Below are 22,086 nucleotides of genomic sequence, written 5' to 3'. Positions count from 1 at the left end.
CAAAGTTAGAAAAATCGTCATCATCTTTCTTTAAAACAGTTTCAAAATTATTAAGAAGATGGTCTGGAGTACGGTCAAAAGAAATAAAAATAGTTAACAACTATTTATTTTCCTACGTTTCGCCCCATTTTGTAAATGTGCATCAGGGTTGTTCAAGTTTAGAGCTTACGAAACTTTGGAAATAAATGGTTTTCAACTATTTTTGTTCGACCGCACCCCTAACCATCTTCTTCATAATTTGAAATTATTTTACAGTCAATTATTTACGTGTATAATTTCAAAATTACTTTTACAAAGTCCATTATCTGCCTAATTTATATTTGTGTTCCCTTTAATCGTCTACATTATGTTTTAGGCATTTGCTCATTCTCAAGAGCAGAGACCTTATTTATCAACTTTAATTGTTTGATAGGGATTATTAAATTATTTTTAACTTTTTAAAAAAACAAAAAATTGTCATATTTTTCACAAATATTTATAAAATATTTCTTCGTCCTATATTAGCTAATTAAGTTCGTCATTCAACTATAAATATCAATATATACTAAACTATAAAGGTCTTGAAATTTTACAGTTACATGAAAAGTTGTCCATCAAAATATAAAATAAAATTTCATTAAAGGATATATGCACTTAAAAATAAATGTTGTACTATTTGGATCAAATTAGTGTTGTTTAGAGTTACTAAAATATTATGTTTTTAACTTATTACACGAAGCTGTCCAATAAATTAAATTTTTTTTTATCACAGTACTGTTAAAAGTATAAATCTTTCAAATTTCAATCGGACTAAACAACACCGTTTATATCTCTATCCGTTTACTTTTATAGAGTTATTGTCGCATAATATGCGTTACATTTTCGGAACAATTTAATTTAACTGGATTTTTTTTATTATTTGCAGTTCCAAGTTTATATACGTGGTATTTGATTTAATTAACTGCTACTTTCAAATCAACTTTGGTTTTAAGTCGTTTAACGTTTCCATGTAATCCCTTGTCGTATCGTTCTTTCTCAATGACCTATTTACTAACCAAGCAAAGATTCCTTTTATGAAGAATATCAAAGCAACATGGAATGTTGTGGAAACATGGATTTTCAAAGAACTTGGGGGATTCCCCAGGGGGCAAAAAAAATTAATAAAATTGCACGGAACTTCTTTTATGTTAGGAGGTAGGGGGAAAAAATAAAAGAGTGCGTTGATAATAGCCAGAGAGAATTGCTTTTAGAAAACTATGATATAAAATATAAATTATTTCTAGGTGATCTAATGATATAAAGGTTTTTGTTTCTTAATTTTAAAAAATAATAACCTCCTTGCACAACCGTTGGTCTAGTAATAGTACTTCTTTCCAAAGTACTGAACCCCTGACTTTTCATGGTTTGTAGCGGTACAGATTTAAATTTAAAAAATATTTTCGCTACACACTTTTGGATAGTTGAAGTGTAGGTGTAAAATGAGAATATAATTGTAATATAAGTCGATATGAAAATCTCTGTTTACCAGGCGCTCGCATGTCTCGTGAAGTCGCTTTATTCTACTTTCTTACAGCAATACATAAAATAAAATATCATAAATATGTCATCCATTCATTCATTAAGTACAAGATCACAATCGATTGACTTATATATGACCTCTTATACTCTTTCATTGAATCCCTCATTCGTGTAACCTCCTTCTAAAATTCTCTCAGCATCTCGAAATATCTAACCCATCTCCGTTCTTTCGTATAAACAACACCTAATCTTTCACCTACTCCATAATTATGCCACGATATCGATGTGTATATCGATATATATATATATATATATATATATATATGTAGCATATATTAATACTATAAAATTGTAATTATAATCAAAATTTAAATATTTTGTCAGACAAATGAACATAAAGTCTGAAGTATAGATAAATAATGAATAATATATATGAATAAATGTTCTTAGAGGATATTTGTCCCTTAAACTATAAAACTACTTTTATATTATTACATTAATAATGTAAATACTTGAGAGAGGGCATCCTCAGAGCAATGAGAGGTCTCTTTTTGTTCTCTTCTTCAAGCTTGCTTATCTTCAAATTATCATTTTGTTAGTTTTATTGATTTTTACTGTCACTTACCGATATACGAGTACGAATTATATAGTCAGGGAAAGTATTGCGATCTTAGAAGAAAAGAATCGAAAAAATGGTCCGTGGATACGATATTTATTTATCAATGATTCATTCATGAATAAGGGTAGTATCCATGCCAATTTTAGCTATTAGTTTCAACTATAGCTCAGTTTTGCTTTGGTTACTATTTTTTAAGTTGTATTAGAATTAACTTTACTCGGAATATCTACACACTTACTTCTTCCATTAATTCCTCTACCACTTCGTCTTCCTTGTACCTATCAACCATCTCAGTTTAAATTTACATGCAATTCAGTCCTACCATTCCGATCTCTAAATCCCTTCCCATAAAACTGACGTATTTGACAAAGTCTTATTAATTGTGCAACATTCCTTTGGAATACCATTCTTACCCTAATCCGCTCCCTCTCTCTCTCTGTATTAATCCAGTCTCTTCGCTCTTTTCCCTTTTCTCCTTGATTCCATAATCATCATACTGTCTGAATCACTTGTACCATTTTAATCAGTTATTGTTATAACTATTTTTTATGTAGTTATTGTAGGAATTGATTTATTTTATTCCAAATATTTTTTCTATTATTATAGCTGGAATTTCGTCCCATTATTATAACTAATTATGAATTATTCTGAGATGCTTTATAACAGAATAAAATAAATAAACTTTTTTTTTATTGATGTATTATTCATTGACAAGTTTTTACTTCAGAGATCTTATATTTTCAAAACCTTAGGTATATACTTAAAGTAGCTATTATTGTTTTAAGTAGAAAGGTTTGGACTATTTAAATAGTTAAAGAATTATTAAAAATAATTTTTCATGGGAGTTTTAGTTGTATTTAAGTATCTTTCTTTAAAAATGTCTTGTCATTTTTTTGCGTCTTTCGAAAAATTTAAAGACTTTAGATAGATATAGGTTTAATTTAATTTTTGGAGAGCGGAGTAGTTCAGTGTGTAATCGCTCGATGCCGGCTGTGACAGATAATTATTTATTCTGTATCTGTAGCCGTGATTTAACCCTGTGGGTTCGGGAGCCCTTATGGTCCATCCAGCCTCTTACTTGGGAAAACAATTTGGGTTTAGCGTGATCCATTGATACGAATTCAAATCCATTGATTTGAAAATTGCCATGGATACGATATTTATTTATCAATGGTTCATTCCAGAATAAGTGTCGTATCCATTGTAATTTCAGCTATAGCTAATTTTTGCCTATCTCTGATCCATCTCCTTGGACAACTATTGTTCAAAAAACAGTACTTCCTTACAAAGTACCCTTTGCCCCTACATGGCTTGTAACGGTACAAATTTTAATTTTCATGTAGTTGATCTACTTCATGATATAGATATGATTTAAAAAATCATTTTTTTTCTACCTATTTATGCTCTTATTCCCACTTTTTTATGGTTGACAGTTTTTTTTTTTCATCGCCTGGGTGGTCCTTACAACTAGTGGCATTGTAGTCCATTTAGACCGGTTTCTTCCTTTGTTTTTTGTTGGATGATTTATCTTCAGTGAAGGAAAATGGTCCATTTCACTCACAAAAAAAAATAAAAAATAAATAAAAGAAGGAATCTTTTTCTCACTTTCTTATCAAAGTTTTTTTCCATCGTAGTAAATTGTTTCAGATATCAGTAGGTCCCACTATGACCATTGCCTCACCTAAAACCGTGATGATACTACGTGACTGACTTCTTTCCATTGTTAAAACCATTCTATTTCATTTCGCTTGCATAGTGACTTTAAAATATTTGGTGATGTATTCGTGACTCGTGACTATAAATAAATTTATTACCTCGGCGGCCATTCTCCATTCTACTAGTTATTTCGCTCACCTATACTCCGAACTTCTCGGCATCTACGAACCTCACACGGAAGCCTCCGGCTGTAAATCGGCCATTGACCGCCATTATTTATTATTTATATCTTTATTATGGTATGAATTACTATTGCCTCGTCAGTCTTCATTTATACCTCTCACTATCCTGCATCTAGTTATGTATCTCACGTTCTGCCGTATATCCTCTTCGAATCATGATTCCAATTTGGTGATCAAAAGATGTAGTGTAGCGCTCCTTGTAAATTATATAAGTCGTTTATAGATGGAGAAGTGCTAGGTTTAGGCTATTGTAAAAATACGTGGGCAGTTTTTATTATAACAATTGTTTGATCCAAGAGCAAATGCCGAAATACAGTAGTCCGAACTTGGCGAAAAAAAATTAAATAATATGAATGTACATAACTATTCTTATTAATATAAGCACGTTTTTTAGTATACAAAGTTTTTTTTATCTACAATTATACAAAGTTTTTTTTACCTATTTGATTGGAACAATTTGAAGTTATAAAGAATTAAAATTAGATTACTTTTATACTAAGCAGTCTCAAGAAAGTGTAAAGATTATAAATAAAAATAGTTAATTTACACATATTGTTGAATTTTTCTTAATACTCTCGTTAATCCGAACTTTTAAGTAATCTGAATGCTCTCCCTCCCTACATCAATTAGTTGGGATTACCGAAATTATACTGTATATAGTATTTTAAAGCATGCTGTAGAAATGTCTCCTCTCATATAGAAAATTTTCTTCCCTATGGGATGTTTTAACTTTTCCTGTTCTTTATTCCTGTTAGAAACCCAGCTTCCAGAGAACACCCAATAAGTTAAATTAGCAAACCTATTGACATTCATAGGATATTGCAAGGGACGATGAAATCACCTAGCCCACCATTGAGATGAAGCTCATAAAGTTTGCACAACAATGTTGCCATTTGTATGAGAGGTGCGCGGGGGTCTTCAGAAGAATAGAAGAAGGCTTTTATATGTGTGTAGGGTCCTTGTAGCTGCGTGATTTCCCATGTCAATAGTTTTTTGGATATCCGGAGGTCCGGCACACACCGCTTGCTCCTGCTTTACATTCACAAAGTTGGTTCCTGAGCCTTCATTATTTTTTGTTGAGGATTTTTTGTTGTGTAAAATTCCGCGATAGAGCCAGAAAATTTGATGCAACAGCAAAATAATGAACTTAATATTATTATGGAACATCAAAACTTGCTAATTAAATTAAAGACATACAAATTTAAGTATTTTTCTGTGTTAGCGGTCGGTTAGGTTCCGAAACAAAAAAACTGTAATCTCGTTATGTAGACCACGATGTATACATTTTTAATTATTTGTACATATTTTAATATTAATCGAGGTTTATTAATCATTTTTCGTGCATAAACGTTCTACGAAAATCCGCAGTAGACGGACAAAATTTGATTGCTATAGTAAAGTAAGTAAGGAACTTAGTATTACTAGCGTGGCTGCTCGTTGGTGAACATAACACTTGCTAATTAAATTATAATGGAAGTGGCATACCCATTCTCCTTCAACCCAAAAGTGAAGTCAAAAAGTGAGGAGTTAGCCACGCCCTCAGAGCCCAGGCATACGTTAAGCTTAATAGGAATGTTCGCCATTGTAATTCGCCAAACCGAAACCGAAGGCTAATTAGCTTTTATTTCTCTTACACGCCCTTGGAGTTCATCATAAGGCCCGCCTTTCTTGCTTCACATTCCCTCTCAGTTTACCCCTCAATCATTGGTAAACAACTTAATAACAAAAAACCGTTATTATTATTTTAAAGAAAAACAAATGTGGCAGTCTTGCAATTAGCCGACAAAATTGGAACTTCTAGAAATAAAAGCGCTTATTAAAATTTTATCAATAATAATCATGCACTACCTCTTATAGCTCAAGGCAAAAAACATTAGTTCTAGAGTAATAATAATAATTGGAATAGAACAGCTATATCCTGAGTCAATTCTTTGAGGAAAATGTTCTACATGGTAATTGGAATACATACTCTGTTTTAGAAAACAGGAGCACCCTCAATCGGAACGGCACAGCCGGAATTATGAAACTTCTCTAACCTCCTGTTCTCCTGTTACAAAATAAAATTTGTATGCTAGAATTGATCACTGTTTCTCTCTCATTACTTCCTGGCATCACGAAATCAATTTACTCCTGTTATTTTTTTTCTTATGTTGTGGAACGTAGGAAAAGAAGCATCACTTAAAAAAAAATTTACAATGTATATCGAAAGCGTCGCATCTCAAGGTTATCTTGAGTAGGAGGGGTTTGTTGATAGCGATCGACCAAATTGTTATTATTAGGGATAACAGTGTGATGGAGAATGATGAACCCTACATATTGTACTTATTTTATCTAATGTGGTTTGATGTATGTTATTTCTCAGTATGGCCTCTTTCTTCGTAAATATACTTTTCCTTAAAAAAATAGCTAATCAAAAAATATTCATATCTTTCCACACTTTTATAAAAATAAGTATATTAAAATACTAATTTATAACTTATAAGTTACTTAAAAATTATCGCGATTAAGTGTAGTAAAACAAAATTCTAAAAATGTTAAAAAATAATAATATTAAGATGTTTGCATCTTACTTCTCCCTAGCTCAGTATATAAAATGGCTTCTAGTATTGGCAATCCTTTAACATCTTAAAAGGATCAACATATTGTCAAAACATTACAAAATAGATACCAATAGCATATAATCAACATTACCTACTTGCGTAGGTCATTATTAAATTTTATGTATGTGGGCTGAGCAAAAATATTTATGATTTGACTTCAACAAGTTTGGAAGAGAAAGTAAAGATCAATTATTTTTTCTTTCTTTTCCTTAGATTGTGGTCAATCAGTTCATCTACTATCATTATCAGAGGAGGATATGGCGAGCAGCAATATATCATTAGAATTGAAAATAAGAACAGATATAAAAATGTTTTTTTGTGTAAAACATTGGTGTGAAATAATCCCTGAATTCTTCCTTGTCTATTGAAAAAAATATATAATATATTAATATGCATATATTAATATGCAATATTAATTCATTTTGTTTTACTTCGAATTCCTCTCACATTCAATCCTTGCAATCCAAATCCTTCGTAAAATCCCCAATGCTCCTTACTTTATCAACCCTTCCATTATAAACCCTTTAACCACCGAAATCCACTAGTTTCTAACCTGATTCCTCTTTCATTCCTGACAATCCTCCGAAGCGCCAGCAAAAAAAAAAATTGCCTCAAGACCTTCTAATATTTAAATGTTATTAGAGCTACCAATGGGTAGCTTCTATCATGTCTACATACCGCTATCATACCATTATGATCTTATATCAAATTTACTAGATGTATTATTATGTACAGTTGTTAATGTCAATAAACAAATAAGAAAAAAATATTTTTATTTTAATACATTCATTAAGAATACAGAAATGTCTGTTTACTATGAATTACTTTGTAATTTTATTTTTATTTGTTGAAATGGAAACGGATATGTTATTTAATGAAAACATCGCTACGTCTAATTGCCGATGTACGGCAGAAAAATAGAAACTTCTTTTTACCTTTTTTATTTTTTTGTTTTTTGTACAAGCTTTCAAATACCGAGCTAAAATAACCTCAGTAGGGCAGGAAAACGATTTGCAGAAGTAGACTCTTAAATTAGCCAGAAGCTTTGAAATTCATGCCTCCCATTTGGTATCAACACTCCCCCACGCATAAGCAAAGGTTGACCCATTGTATAAACAGAGCTCAGTTCGCAATTTATTCCTTCTCTGAAAATACCCCGGCCTGATGCTCTGTGAGCTTGCAATGGTTTGCTTTGGCATTGATCCTTTGTATAATGAAAAGGGAAAGGAATGAGCCATATATTACTTTAATAGCTATTGGGATTTGATACATGTTATACACATCCGGTAATATTCCTCGGAGTAATTTTATGACATTTTTGTTTCAGGTTTACTACGCTATTGCTTTTTGCCAGCGCGTGCGCCGCCGGGCACATAGGCAACCACAATCACAGGAGGGTGAGTTTTGAAAGTTTATTACATATTTTTAAGTTGATTTATTTGTAAAATATCATAATTGTTTAACTATTTTCTTATTAGCCTCACTTAGACCGAAAGTCACAGATATGGTTATACAGCAGTATAATCTCTTTTTGTGACTCTCCTCTATGTCCTTAATATCCGTTATATGAGGGTTCGAATTTTAGCAAATTTATACTGCTTTAAAAACATGTTATTATTAATTGTTATCATTTGGTTTAAAGCATTTGATATTGAGCATTGAGTAAAAAGTAAGTGAAATGTTTAGAATTTTCAGCTTTTCGGTCACCATTGTTTTATTTATTCTAATTTTAAAAACAAATAGCGTAGTTATTTTATACAAAATTTGTGTAGATTGATATCACGCTTCACGCTCGCGATTCACGCAATATTTCAAAATGACAAAAGAAAAAGTTTCTAAGTTTTGATTTTTATAAACTTTTATTGTGTGAAAAAAAAATTGTATATCTCTGGTAATTAGTTTACTGAACCCCTATTTTTGCTTTACTCTTATACTAGTTTGTAAACACATTTGTTTGAATGAAATAAAGAAATATTTGAATATTGGAATGTGTTCAATTGAAATATTTTTCTAACTTTTATATTTTATATTTCACTTAATGAAATAAATTTATCAGACTTATTTGAACATTCGGTGTTGTACTCCACGAAACAATTTAATGTTTCCCGCCCTCAGTCCTTACAGTCCAGAATCCTTATTCCTCCAATGCTATGGCATTCAAATTATTTTTAAAGACTTTAATTTTACAGAATTGGCTCGAAATAAATATTTTTTCCTTATCCACGCAAAAATACCAGTTCATAACAAGATATCCCAGCATTTTTACCCGTAATCCCAGAAGCGTCTGAAAAAAAGATGACCACGAAACGTCTTATCGTCGAATTGTCATGCTAATACTTATCAATGGGTTTCTTCACTCGCCCTTGTCACTTTATAATAGTTATCTTATAATATAATGCACATGTACGTACATATACGTGTTATAGCTTTGCGACTGTTGCTAGGATGTACTTTATTCGGAACCATCCCAAGAAGATTTTCTGCAACAAAAATAGAACGTTTATTTTAAGTTGTTTTTAAATTCAAGACTGAAATAATTAAATGTTATAATTACTAAATGTAGCTAGTGCATATTTAAATAGGCAAGTTCCCTTTGATTACTACTGGGTTATAATTCTCACGATCATTATCATCATACCAGGATGTAATTAAAGTGTTATATTTAATTTAGGTGAAATTCATACATATCAAGTTGAGCTTAAGAAATGAGTAGGCACTATTCTTTGGACGGACTCACTTACAGGTAGGACCCCGTGTACTGCCTACCTGGGCGGTGCTGATCTAAAATCTATTAACCCTATAATAATTTATATTTTATGGCCTCCTAGACTCACCTTTATTATACCTTATCTAAGGCAGGTGTCAGGGGGGTTTTGTTTTTTATAATGGCGGTCCTCTTTAATACAATCTGTCTGTAGTACCCAGCGTATCGAAATATCAAATCTGGAATGCCTGGATTTCAACATTGTCTATCTTAGATATTCAATTCCCTAATTGAATCAGATACAATCTATTTACGACTTTTATATTACCAGCCTGAGTTTCCTAGCTGCTCTGGAGTAGGCATCTAACTATATTAAATAAATTAAGTTTTGTAACTATTACTAAGCGGTACGTATATAATTAATACTCTTTTTTTTTTCGTTTTTCGTTTTAATATTCGTTTTTTTTGTCTTAATTTTTTTTAATCCATATTGCGTCCGTTGTATTAGTATGTATCAACTTTACCTTCAAATGCATATATAGTGCATAAATAGAGAGAAATTTTATTGTAAAGGTATCCCTCCAGTTGAGAGAAACCTTGGAAGTAATTTCCATTTAAGAGGTAAATTATTCTATCCCTACTTTTAAAACACTGAAATGAACTCGTCGTCATTAATTTACTCGCTATATCCCTCAAAATCATGTTCATTGTTGAGAGATGAGAGTTCAGTCAATTCCCAAAAGTCAAGATTGTATCGTGGCAAAATATAACAGAAAATGTAATCAAAAAGGGGCCGGTGAAGCCATGGTGATTGTATACCGTACTCTCATTCAAACGGAAAGTAAAACCAAAAGAAGGAGAGTTGACCACGCCCTTGGAGGTCTTATACCTTGAGATTAATTAGAATGTCGGCTATTGTAATCTAAACTGAAGCAGAAAGCCTCCAGTGATAGGTCCGTGCTCCTCTGCCTTCCTTGGCCTCACTTTTCCTAGCAACTTACCTCCTCCATTATCCTACTTCGTCCAAGGGTTAAGCTATGGATTGCGGGGGGGGGACGCTGTTATTTCCACTTATACACTTATTCAAGAATGCCCAATTGAATTGAATTAATTGAAGTTATAATAAATTGGGTCAATAAACCTTTTAAAAAATAAGCAATATCAGTACGAACGAGTTCTCGTAAATTAGGAATTTTTCGCTACAAAGGATTATATTATGCAATCATTCTTGGATTGACTCCTTAATTTAAATTATTCGAATAATAAGGCAGGAAGGTTCAGAATCCCTCAGCTCATCAACCGCTTTATGATCCTCCCCCTGTTTTTATTATATCTGAGAATATTAAAATTAAAGTAAGCTTTCGAAAGTATGACACTCTCAGGTGGACTATGACGGTATGACCGCCGCATTAGGAAAGCTAATTCTTGTTCTACAAGAATATTGTTTTTCGATTTCAACTTACTATTATTCCAGATCATTCCAGTATTCGGAATTTTACTTGTAAAAAAATTATTTAAACATAGCTGACTAATTAACTTTCCCTCGTTGGCTGCCTACCTTAGAATCCTGCCGTAGCAGAGGCCGACAAGTGGCGTTGCAAGGGCGGCCCTCACATAAAGAACAAGGACGGGACGACCCACCACAAAAAATATCATCATCCTCTCCTACCGGTCAATTATAATTTCTCTCCACTAAACAGCTGTCCACTTTCAAATATTCTTGATTGAAAATCATCCCCTGTTTATTATGCTAACTAGGGTTGCTATACGATAGCCTGTTTTTTTTATTTCTGTTTTTTATAAATCCACTCAGCGAGGTAGATCCTGCGATAGCTATTGTCAACATTGAATATTGAATTATATAATAATATGCAATGTATAAAGGACCCTGGTGCTACCAATAAGATCGCATAGAATCTCCTGCAGAAAATAAAAAGGTAAATACCGAGTTTCCTGGATTAGCACACTTGTCTTCTGGGGTTAATAGAACGGAGAAGAGGAGGAATACTGGTATGATTGTGAAGTAATCGACAGACTGGAGCAATCTTTTGATCAGACCATACAGTATAACTGTAATCTATAATATACATTATTAGGTCATAAGCCAGGCTAGAAACAAATGGGTTTGGGTGGTGAGGAAGAATCTCATTGAAGGATTGGTATCTGGTTTTGGCCAAATTAGCTACATATTGAACATTGAGGTCATGATGGATGGCTTGATTTGTGACAAAGTAGGGAGGATTGAAGATTTTGGTTTGTAAGGATTGGACACGAGAGGAATTCGATTCTTTAGTGGAGCCTCAAAACTGAACTCCGTATGTCCAGGTATGCCTTATTATAGTCATATAGATCTGTCTTTTGTAATGGATTTCAAGTTTAAACCCTTTTTTTAGTAAGTCTTGTAATAGTCGGAATCAACGAGCAGTTTTTTCAGTCTTGTATGGTGAAAATATAAACATGTCTATTACGCTTAACAATAAGTCTGAAACTTATTTTCTAAATGAAATGGGTAAATATCTGTTAACCGTATGTTTAGTGAAGAAATGGATAACCGAGAGTCGGAACCCTTCCCTTAAATAAGATATGACATGCGCTGGTTCATGGCTTTGAAATATTTATGTTGAGATAGGTGCAACACAATAGGACACACTACTGCACCCCTAATTGCACAATATTGTTGGGTGCAACCGTCACCAATCAGCCTTTGAAGTGCGCAGGCCATTATCCATTGTCTGAGAGCAGGTTGACCCAGGCCTACGAGAGAAAATACGCTGGCTTACCGAGCCATTCATCAGTGCTGCCTCCATTAGAGGCTAAACACGGCCGGTGATGACTGGAATACTAATCTCTATCTCCACTGACCCGCATCAACCGGTGTCGGCGCCTTTGTACTCTCATCCTTTTTACTATTATTGTCCTTATCAAGAATTTAGCTTATCCACAGCCAATGGTGGGGATATAGACCTAACCGGACTTTTAAAAACTCGATAGTTAGAATAAATTTATCTAATATTATTTTTTTAAAAAATAATTCTAAGTTCCTTAAAATATTGATTGCCGAACTAAGTTGTCCGATATTTTCTTGGAAATCTTCAGGTCCAAATAGAGTCTAGCTTGACCTGTTATTACAAGAGCCCAAGAGGAAAAAAAGGCAGTTATTTCACCCCCAATTTTTTATAAGTTTAATGAAAACTATGTATAAATACTAGTCAAAACTGATGAGTCTGCCAAGTATAACTAGGGGAAATAAAAATTTGTGGTTGTTTCAAAACGTTAAAATAATTAATTTTTTATTCGGAGCTCTATATGTTTAAAACTACTAACAACACTATAAAGCATCATTTAAATTAGAATAAATTTTCTAAAAAATTAAACCTAATAAAGCTATTTACGTTCAATAGTATTCGAGAACATTTTAAAAGCAACATTTCATAAAAAAATGTACTGAAAGATCAGTAGTAAATGAATTTATTTTGAGTAATCTATATCTCAAAAACCATTCGACATACAGGTGTCTATTAGCGATTAAATTAAAACTATTTTAATGGAGTATAAAGTATTTTTTCTTCGTAGGAGTAGTAATTTTCATATTTTCTATAAAAAATTGTTCAGAAAAAAATAGTTGTTCGGAAAAATTTGCATGTGGAAAATTTATATTCATATGCGAATATCATAAAAACTATTACCCCTACAAAGACTAAACTATTTTATAGTAAGTTAAATTACCTTCATTGTGAGTGCTAGCAGACATGCGTACGTCTTATGGTTATCGAGGTATATTTTCTCAAAAATCGAACGTTTTATCCGAACAATTAGAAATTATCATTTTGTGATTTTATTTTAGCAAATATCATGAAAACTACTTCTTCTACGAAGATAAACGTCGTAAACCTACTTTATATTCCATCAAACTAGCTTTAATTCAGTGCTAATAGACATTTATACGTCGAATTGTTTTTAAGTTTTTAATTTTGATCTCTCAAAATAAATTGACTTACTACTGATCTTTGAGTACATTTTTTTTATGAAATGCTGCTTTTTAAAAAGTTATATCTCGAATACTAATGGACGTAAATAGCTCTATTAGGTCTAACATTTTAGCAAATTTACTCTACTTTAATTAATGTTCTCTTAGGTTTTATAGTGTTGTTGTAAGTTTTAAAGATATAGAGCTCTGAATGTAATTTTTTTTTTTTTAAGGTTTAGAAACAGCCGCCAGTTTTTATTCCCCCTACCTATACTTGGCAGACTCATCTATTTTGACTAATAATACGTAGTTTTCATGAAAGTAATCAACAATTGGGGTGAAATAACTGACTTTTTTCCCATCGGGCTTCTATGTGGCACAGTAAAGACAAATGCAAGTAACGATTATCAAAAAAATACTACAGCTGTCTTACATGTAATTTCCTTAATTAGCTTGCCTTATCTCCTTAAATCCTTTTTAAGGACGTTTTTTTCTGTATTCCGCGGATATTTCCTATTCTTATTAAATAGATTACCAGAAACTATGTATTATATTCATTATAGGACAGGAAATGTATAAAGAAATAGCAGGACGGCCATAATTGACTTCCAGTATTTGTTTGGAGTACAGAGGAGGGAACATTAAAGTCCTGGGGTATTAGTTCAAAGCCAAAGATAAGATAGGCCAAAATATGCCCGACTTAAATATGTAAGTTTCATATCACCTTTCTTTTCTTACCTAGGCTGTTCATACACACACAGACCATTTTGCAAGCCTAAGGTTGTTGGACTCAAAAACTTGTTTTTCCGTCGAAAACTGTAATTCGAAATTTTTCACGATCGTAATATTTTCCCTTACTATATATTCTATACATAGGTAAGTGCAAGTGAAAACAGGTCCAATGGTCTGGAGGAAAGTGGACAAACACGGTGTTAGAGCATAGAGCTTTTAATTCGTTACTTAGATTCAAATTATTTTGAAATGTAAAATCTCAAATTTTGAAACATTTTTTAGCCGATGATAGAGAGTCATAGAGCTTACATATTTCAATAATATTATTGTTGCCATTACGTCTTAAATATTATCCAGCCATATTTTTACAAGCAAGGTCAGATTTATTACTAGAGGTAAAATCTCCTTTTTTTTACTCACCTACTTAATTTCATGACAAACTTCCTATTAAATATGACAAAAAAAATTCTATTATATCATTTGATCACCTTATCTGCTGTAATTATCTGACCAATCATAAAAAATAATAGGCGCAGTTGTTAAAGGGCCATTGCGGTAAATCTCTATTTTATTTCATAAGATAATTTGTGACCGGTGATATTTACTTGCATAACTTAGAGATTGTGTGCATATTTGTATATTTGTAATTCCTAAAGTTCTTATGAAATATTGGGTATAGAATCCTTATGCATTTAAGGGAATTTTTTTTTTATTTATTTTGTTTTTTGTAACCATTGAGGACATAATAAGGCTTTTATTTTATGATTTCATATCTACGATAAAACGATACCTCTTAGATTGATAGAAGGATACAGTATCTCTTTCTTCTACATCTCCTATTGATGTCTGGCCAATTCTATAATAAAAATATGAATCCTAGCACGCAATTTTTGAACTAGAAGTTCTGCGATTGTAAAATAAACTATAGTGAGGTTTATTTGATGACAATACTTATTGAAATGTAGAAATCCGAACAATGTTTTCAAGTAGTTCTGTAAAATCAAGCAAGTAGGCAACATCTTTTTTATCATATTTATATACAGAGCCTAAATCTCCAAACTAGCGAAAAATTCACACATGATATAGAATGCTCCTAGCACATCCTCCTGAAGAATAACTCATTCTCAGATAAGAAGCTGCTGGTTCCGCTAGTGTTGTACCCGTCAGCCCCCGGTGACCCACCCGCAGCCATTAATTTTTCTACTTTATTCCTCTAGATGAGGAGGGAAGATAGGAGAGGATAACATGAAGATGTACTGCTCCAGGGGGGAGACGAGTTGCGGATCCTGGGTCCCAATCAGATTGCAGGTGCGTGATGTTGAGCTTATATCGGAAGGTCATTGTGCTGGTAGCTTGTCTTCTCTTGGAGGCTGTACCTTAAAGACGTCGAAGATCTTGCAAAAGAGTTGATATTTAAGTGATAATTGAATTCTGAAAACCATAAACTAAAAATGGACTTTTTATTAGGCAAACTATATTCTATTTCCATAATCCTATTTTTTAAACCTCGCGGTTGAAATCAGGTTTTCATTCAATTTTCTATCTTAGGAATTTTCTAGAAATTTTAACGATATAAAGCCCTAAAAAGATCTATATAAAATACTAGTAGACCCCTCAATGCTTCACAATTGCTAGATTTGGGGATGTAGATAGTTCAATTGAAAGTTTCATCATAATAATATATTTAATTAGTTACGCATTGAATTAATGATTAATTTATTTTGAAAAATAAAAAAAAAATAGAAATAACTTCGTTACGACTCAACAAATCTAACCAAACTTAAGAGTGGTTAGGATCCTGAACCAAGTTTGGTTAGATGTGCCATAGGACACAAACCGAATCTAATTAAACAAATCAGAACCGAAGGTATAAAATAAAAAGTTTAAACAGATTTTCTTTATTTAAAACTAATATTTCGTCCTTACAAAGGTATTAAATTAAAATTTTACTGTAGGTTAAAAGAGTAGACATTCAGATTTCCAACGGTAGTTTTATCGTAGTAATTGGATGAAATGTTTAAATTATTGAGTTATAAATGACTATATTAACAATGGTCATATAATCATATATCTCATAAGGTTTAATTTTGATTTTACGTTTATGGTTTTTATTGTTAGTTTGGCCTAAATAAATGTTTATATCCCAGCCAGATTTTTTTTTTGTTCTTTAAAGCTTTTTTTCAAACAAGATTTTGAAATTTGAGGTTGCTCTAACTCCGTTATTAACCTATGATAAACAGCCAATTAGGTAAAGTATATACCCTTTTGTTGAATGCGGTGATGATCCGAAGCAAACCACTTATGCAAGTACGAAGGGGCGGACGTTATCGAGAAGGTCCCCAACTAGTTCCGTAGATTATTTAGAACTAAATACTGATCAAAAGGCAATAACGTAGGATATATCGTGGCCAATCGCTCGCGTGTAGACAAATTGGCCGCTGACAGAGCGTATCTGGGACCAGTTACACAATTACTCGTCTAGTCCCTATGGCGAGACCTTTCATGGTCGCCGGTTATTATTTGTAGCTAACGGTATTATGCCATGTTTCGTTTGTAACTAGTATTAACTTTGTGTTTATATCAAATTTTTATATTTATTTTTTTTATGTGCAATTTAGATTTCATGAAAATTGGTTTTAACAGTGGCATATAACTGGTAAGCTAGTTAAGGATAACACTTGAATTTAAACCTAAATCCTCATACTAACAGTTTTATCTAGAGTAAAAAATTCTAAAAATGAAGGCATTACTTGGCGATAACTTAATCTGAATATAATCTAATCTAATTAAATCTAAAAGTATTGTACATTACGTGACTCTTCGTAAGCCAGAAAATTTTGATAACATTTTTTAAAAAAAATTAACACATTATATAGTTTTGAAAAAAATTCTCAATTTAAAAAAAAAAGATATAATTACAAAGGTATAAAAGGAATATAGTCCGTGCGCGGTCATAATATCTCAAACAGAAATTAAACTGTTTATTGTGAGCCAAAGTCTACTTTATTATTAGTTTTGTTCAGCTGGCTCTACAAACCATATCGATCTTTAACCGCCCAAACCAGCCTTCTACACGTCTGCCTGTCTTGGGCTACTGTTTTTCAGATTATATTTATCCATTTGGTTTTTGCCCTGCCACGTAGTCTCTTGCTAACTCTACTGGATGTGTAGAGGCGTCCATGTGGATTGCTTCGAGCCTCATGCCCCGCCCATCTAAACCTCCTTGACTGAACTCTGCAAGCAGTCAGTGTTAGTTCATCTCCTCCATGTGTTAAGGCTCTGATCACAGATCGCACTTGTAATTGTACGGAGGACCTTTCATTCAAATCTCTCGATTCTGCTTTTTAAGGTACCTGTTAAAGCTCAGATCTCGCGGCCAAATATGGCCTTATCATGGATATGGCATTGTGCACTCTTAGTTTCAGATTTTCGGAATTTATTTGGAAAGTTGTATGAAACTGATATTACATTATTAAGGCAAGTATATGTCTTTGATATGATAGCGACATTTTCAAAAAATCAACAGGCTGGAAGTACCATATCATAGAATACTTTGTTTCACGTTTTTCTATTATTTTATTTAAAAGCGACTTCCTTCTTCTTCCGACTTCCTAAAAAATTTTATTGATCATATTGTTCAAAAAATCTATCTCCAAAATAGCTTTAATTTTATCTATTTTAAATGAATGAACATTTTTCATTTTAAGCAATGTTAATCCATGGATAAATACAAACTATTAAAGAACTGAGCGTGAATAAATAAAGGAAAGAAAAAGAAGTATCTGATTCGGATGGGACCATCGGAACTTTCCCGATTGCATTGCAGCGTTATCTTTGTTACATTGTTGTATTTCTGGCAGGAACAAAACTTATATTCATTATTCTCCGCTTTAGAAACACTAAAATTTGAATTTTCATAGAAACAGAAATTTTTTTTTGTTACGTAATACTATACTGCAATGCATGTGGGAAAGTTATTATTAACTAACTTATTATTTAGTGGAATTTCTCGGGCTCAAGCCTAAGCGACGATATACTACACACACTTTATTATATTTTCTTAATATTAAAAAAACCTTTTTAATTTTTTTTTTTAAATCAGGAAATTTTCATTTCAACATTAGCTTAGTAAGACCCTAGTCTTCAAAATTTCCCTGACTTGGTCTAGTAATACTGGAGCAGGTTCTCTTGAGATCCAGACAGCACCTCAGAGCAGCCGAAGTATTAATGCCGCACATTCCCACTCAAGTTGCTATCCCTCCTCCCTGCTGGAGACCATTCCCACCGGGATAGGACTCCGAATTCCAAGACCCAGTAATTTTTCTTTTGACACCTCACGATCTTTTTCTTCGACTCTGGATGAAAAAAAAATTAAGTAGTCATTAGGTAAGTGTGTATTCGGCGTGACAGTAATAAATCCGTTCTTGAGGCATAAAGGGCAAGTTTGGTTCCTTTTTGTCGAAATTAATTACAAACAGGTTTGGGTAATAATGCTCGTGAAGCGGGAATAGTTTACGATCCGCTCCGGTGTGCTCCAGCCACGCCAACCTCACAGCCTTGTTTGAACAGGGGCTGTAATTTTGCCCTGCCGAAATGGGAGCCTGCTCTGATTGATCACTATTTACAGTCTACAGGCACCAGCCATTGCTTCCCTTCCATTTTTATTAAAAAACTTTTATAGTTTTAAAAAAAAAGGAATTTTACTGTCTATTTGAATGGAGATGAAGGAAACTAAAAAAAATATAAACAACTTTTCTTAATAACTCTCAATTTACGCGTTTAAAGATATATTTTTTCTTAATAACTATTTATTGAGCAATATTAATACACGTTGCCATAAATCCAGGAAAATGGGTATCAGAGCTCTAAATGTACATTCATTCTACATATAAGGACAAAATACTAAAGAAAATTATTAAATTAAATAGATAACAGAAATAATAAAGAAATATCGTAGTTGTAAAAAACTCCAAAGAATATAATTATATTATTCATTAAATAATAGCAGAGTAATATAAACACATGGCACAATATTTACAGTCAGCTTTTAGAACTCTCTTGCTGAAGTCAAAGCAGGTCTCTAAAAGGAACTCCCTAGTCCAAAAAAGATATTTTAAACATAATGCTGCCTCCTTCGTCCTTTACTGAACTAAAAAACGTTTTAATTAGCTATTAGTTAAGAGTCAAGAAGGGAAGATAAGGGATGCAATTTTCCTGAGCAGCAATATAGACAGATTATTTTTTTTATCCCATTCCTGGTCATTTCTAACATTCGTGGGGTTTATCCTACAGATTACCACCCCTTTCTAAACAGATTGGGAAGGTCGAGTTTTGATTCCTTAGGAAAATGAAATAAAAGTAACTTACCCAGGTCGGAATAGAACCGGCGTCGTTGCATTTTTGAGGTTGCTAAAGAGCCACCTTACCTACAACACTCTCAAGTTAGGCAGTCAAAATACAATCCTTTGTTTCAAATTGTCCAAATATTGATTAATCAATTAAAAAATTTTACATCTTTTACTCAGAACTTACATTGTTTTTTTTATTATTGCCAAAGATATATATATACTTCGCAGCATGTTTCAATAATTTTTTTTTTTTTAAATTACGTTATCATTTTCTGCTTCTTTAATTCACGTTAAAGAATAAATACCCATATTGTTTCCCATGCATTGCTACAGTAGGTTACGACTTCACTTTTATTATAATGACAGTCATTCCACGGCAAAATTGTAGTTAAATTGCTTATAACTGAGCCGCTGAGAGCAAAAGTGGTATAAGTCATTGTGAGTAATCAAGAGTTTTTATATAAAAAAATAATTTATTTAATTACGTGCAATAACTTCGAATGTTTTCAAATACTTGTATATGATTAAGACTGGTTAGTTTCATCTGAAAAATCTTTCATTCCTAAAATTTTCATAAAAACATAGAACTTTCTCTAAAGTTTTAAATATTACATAGCTCCAGGATTGTCTTGCACCACTTTTGCCGAGTTTCTCGATGAACCTAACTTAATCCTTCTCTTCCTGTTTTAAATAAAAGTTTCAGAGATGGTATATGACGTCGCTAAATTGGGGTTTAGCGGGGCGGTTTGGTCAGAAAGGATTGCCTTAGAGTGTTACGATCTCCTCTTGAGGGATTGTGACATGTCGTACATCGACCTATACTCCCTTTAGGAATCTAACAAGAAGAGCTGATTTATGTTTAATGTCATTAGGTTGATATCTTGGAGTAGTTACACGAAGTATTAAAAAGCTTTTATTGAGAAATAAAAAAGCATTTTGCCCCAGGTAATTCAATATTTATATGGTACCTCTAGCCTTGTAGTTATATACGTCACCTAAAAATCAAGCAAATAATTAAATAATATATATTTATATTTTATGGTCTTTTGTTATAAAAAATTAAATTCTTATATTTAAACTCATTAAATACGACCGTGGATGGTTTCTTATTTTATGGAGAAAAAAAAAAAAAAAAAATCAATAGGTTTATAATTACATGAAATCCATCCAATTGGTCTAAAATAATAATATAAAAATTACTGAAACTAAGCAAAGTAATTTTATTTTCGATTCCTAGGTACTTTTGCTAGATCCCTGACCTCACGTGTCTAATCTACAAAAAAATCATTAAAATCAGTGCTCTCACGTCCGTATGTCTCCCTTTATCAGTAGTAACTTCATTATTGACTATATAAAGAATTTATTTATTTCTTAAATCAGCTGGAGACCAAAATTCTAAGTCTTGAGTGAGACTAGGATTTTATTTTTAAGTCGATTCTAAATATACGAAGGAAATTAATCGCTAAAGAACAGATTTCTCTTGAGTGTCAGTAAATATTTGGATTCTGAAAAGTCTATTTAGCTGATCTTAGTGTAAAATAAAATTGTTTAGATCTCTTAACGTCTCGCTTGGTACTTTCGGGGATTGGTTCAACATGTATCCTCAGATGTTCCTGTCACTGTCTTAAGAACCCTTCCTAAAAACCTTGCTATTCTTATAAATAAAGATTATACTTTAAGAACGAATCCGTATTGTTTATAATGATTAGGAAATAATATGTTTTAATATATATTTGTATGGTTTTCAAATAGAATTGTTATGATATAAGTGTTGTTATATAGGTATGATTATAATATCAGTGTCCATCGTTCTGTCGCAGCTTATCTAGCTGACTGTAACGGGAATAGGGGTGCTGTTTCTAAAGTTGAAATTTATTCTATTCAACGTTTCTACCCTTTTAGAATAATTTTTCAATCGACTGTTTACTGGTTTAGGTTAACTTTACTGTTGCCGAATGGACAGGAATCTACCACGTTCCCCTACTAGCTCACTTTCGTAACAGTAATATTAGACAGAAAATTGTAGCCAACTAGCCTCATAGCAATATAGATTCATTATAGAGTATATTTCTAAACCATGTCTATTTTAATTATTTCAATTATCCTGCTGCCAAAAAGAGAATATAGGTGCGTATAAAAAAAATGTTTGTATTATAATTAAGAGATGAAAGAATGAAATGGTTTATTCGGCAATGCTGCCAAAATACACCGGGTTCCTAAAACACACAGCTTACTTATCAACCCAAAATTGGAGAGAAAAAACCCTCAATTAAAAATGTTACGTTTTTTTCTATCTAGCTTTTTATCTTCCCTTGTATATTTCATGTTTTCCATTATTTTCAATTTCACAATTTTTTATCATACTCGAACATGACTTTTTCCTTAAACATAAAACATAATTATAATCAATAGTATGGATATATATAATATCATATACAATTTAGAAAAATATTTTGTTTATTATTTAAAACATTTAAAAATATGCTATATATTTTAAATTTAGCAAACATTATATATACACGAAAACATGATCGTCCACAATTATATCCAAGAAAAATTCAAAATAGCACTTATATACATTAATAAAAAAATTAAATACATTAAACTAAAAGTAATAAATTTAAAAGTGATAAGTATAAAATGATATCAGTTTTTTTTAAAAAAAATGTTTAGAATATTAAAAGTAATAGATATGAAAGTAATAAATATGGGTGAAAGAGA

General features: G+C 32.0%; 1 protein-coding gene across 1 annotated transcript in view; it reads left to right on the top strand.

Annotated features, from left to right (window-relative positions):
• Nucleotides 1–7,943: 7,943 nt before the first annotated feature.
• The window catches only part of LOC106682186 (papilin), a gene marked incomplete in the record, with an annotated part of 101,084 nt that continues 86,941 nt past the window's right edge, over nucleotides 7,944–22,086 (top strand). The window contains 1 exon segment of the mRNA XM_067046213.1: nucleotides 7,944–8,011.

Source organism: Halyomorpha halys, unplaced genomic scaffold, assembly GCF_000696795.3.
Source record: "Halyomorpha halys isolate HHAL.00 unplaced genomic scaffold, Hhal_1.1 Scaffold394.1, whole genome shotgun sequence".
NCBI classification, from domain to species: Eukaryota; Metazoa; Arthropoda; class Insecta; order Hemiptera; family Pentatomidae; genus Halyomorpha; species Halyomorpha halys.
Note: the sequence above shows the minus strand (reverse complement) of the source record. Positions and strands in the feature narration are given on the sequence as shown.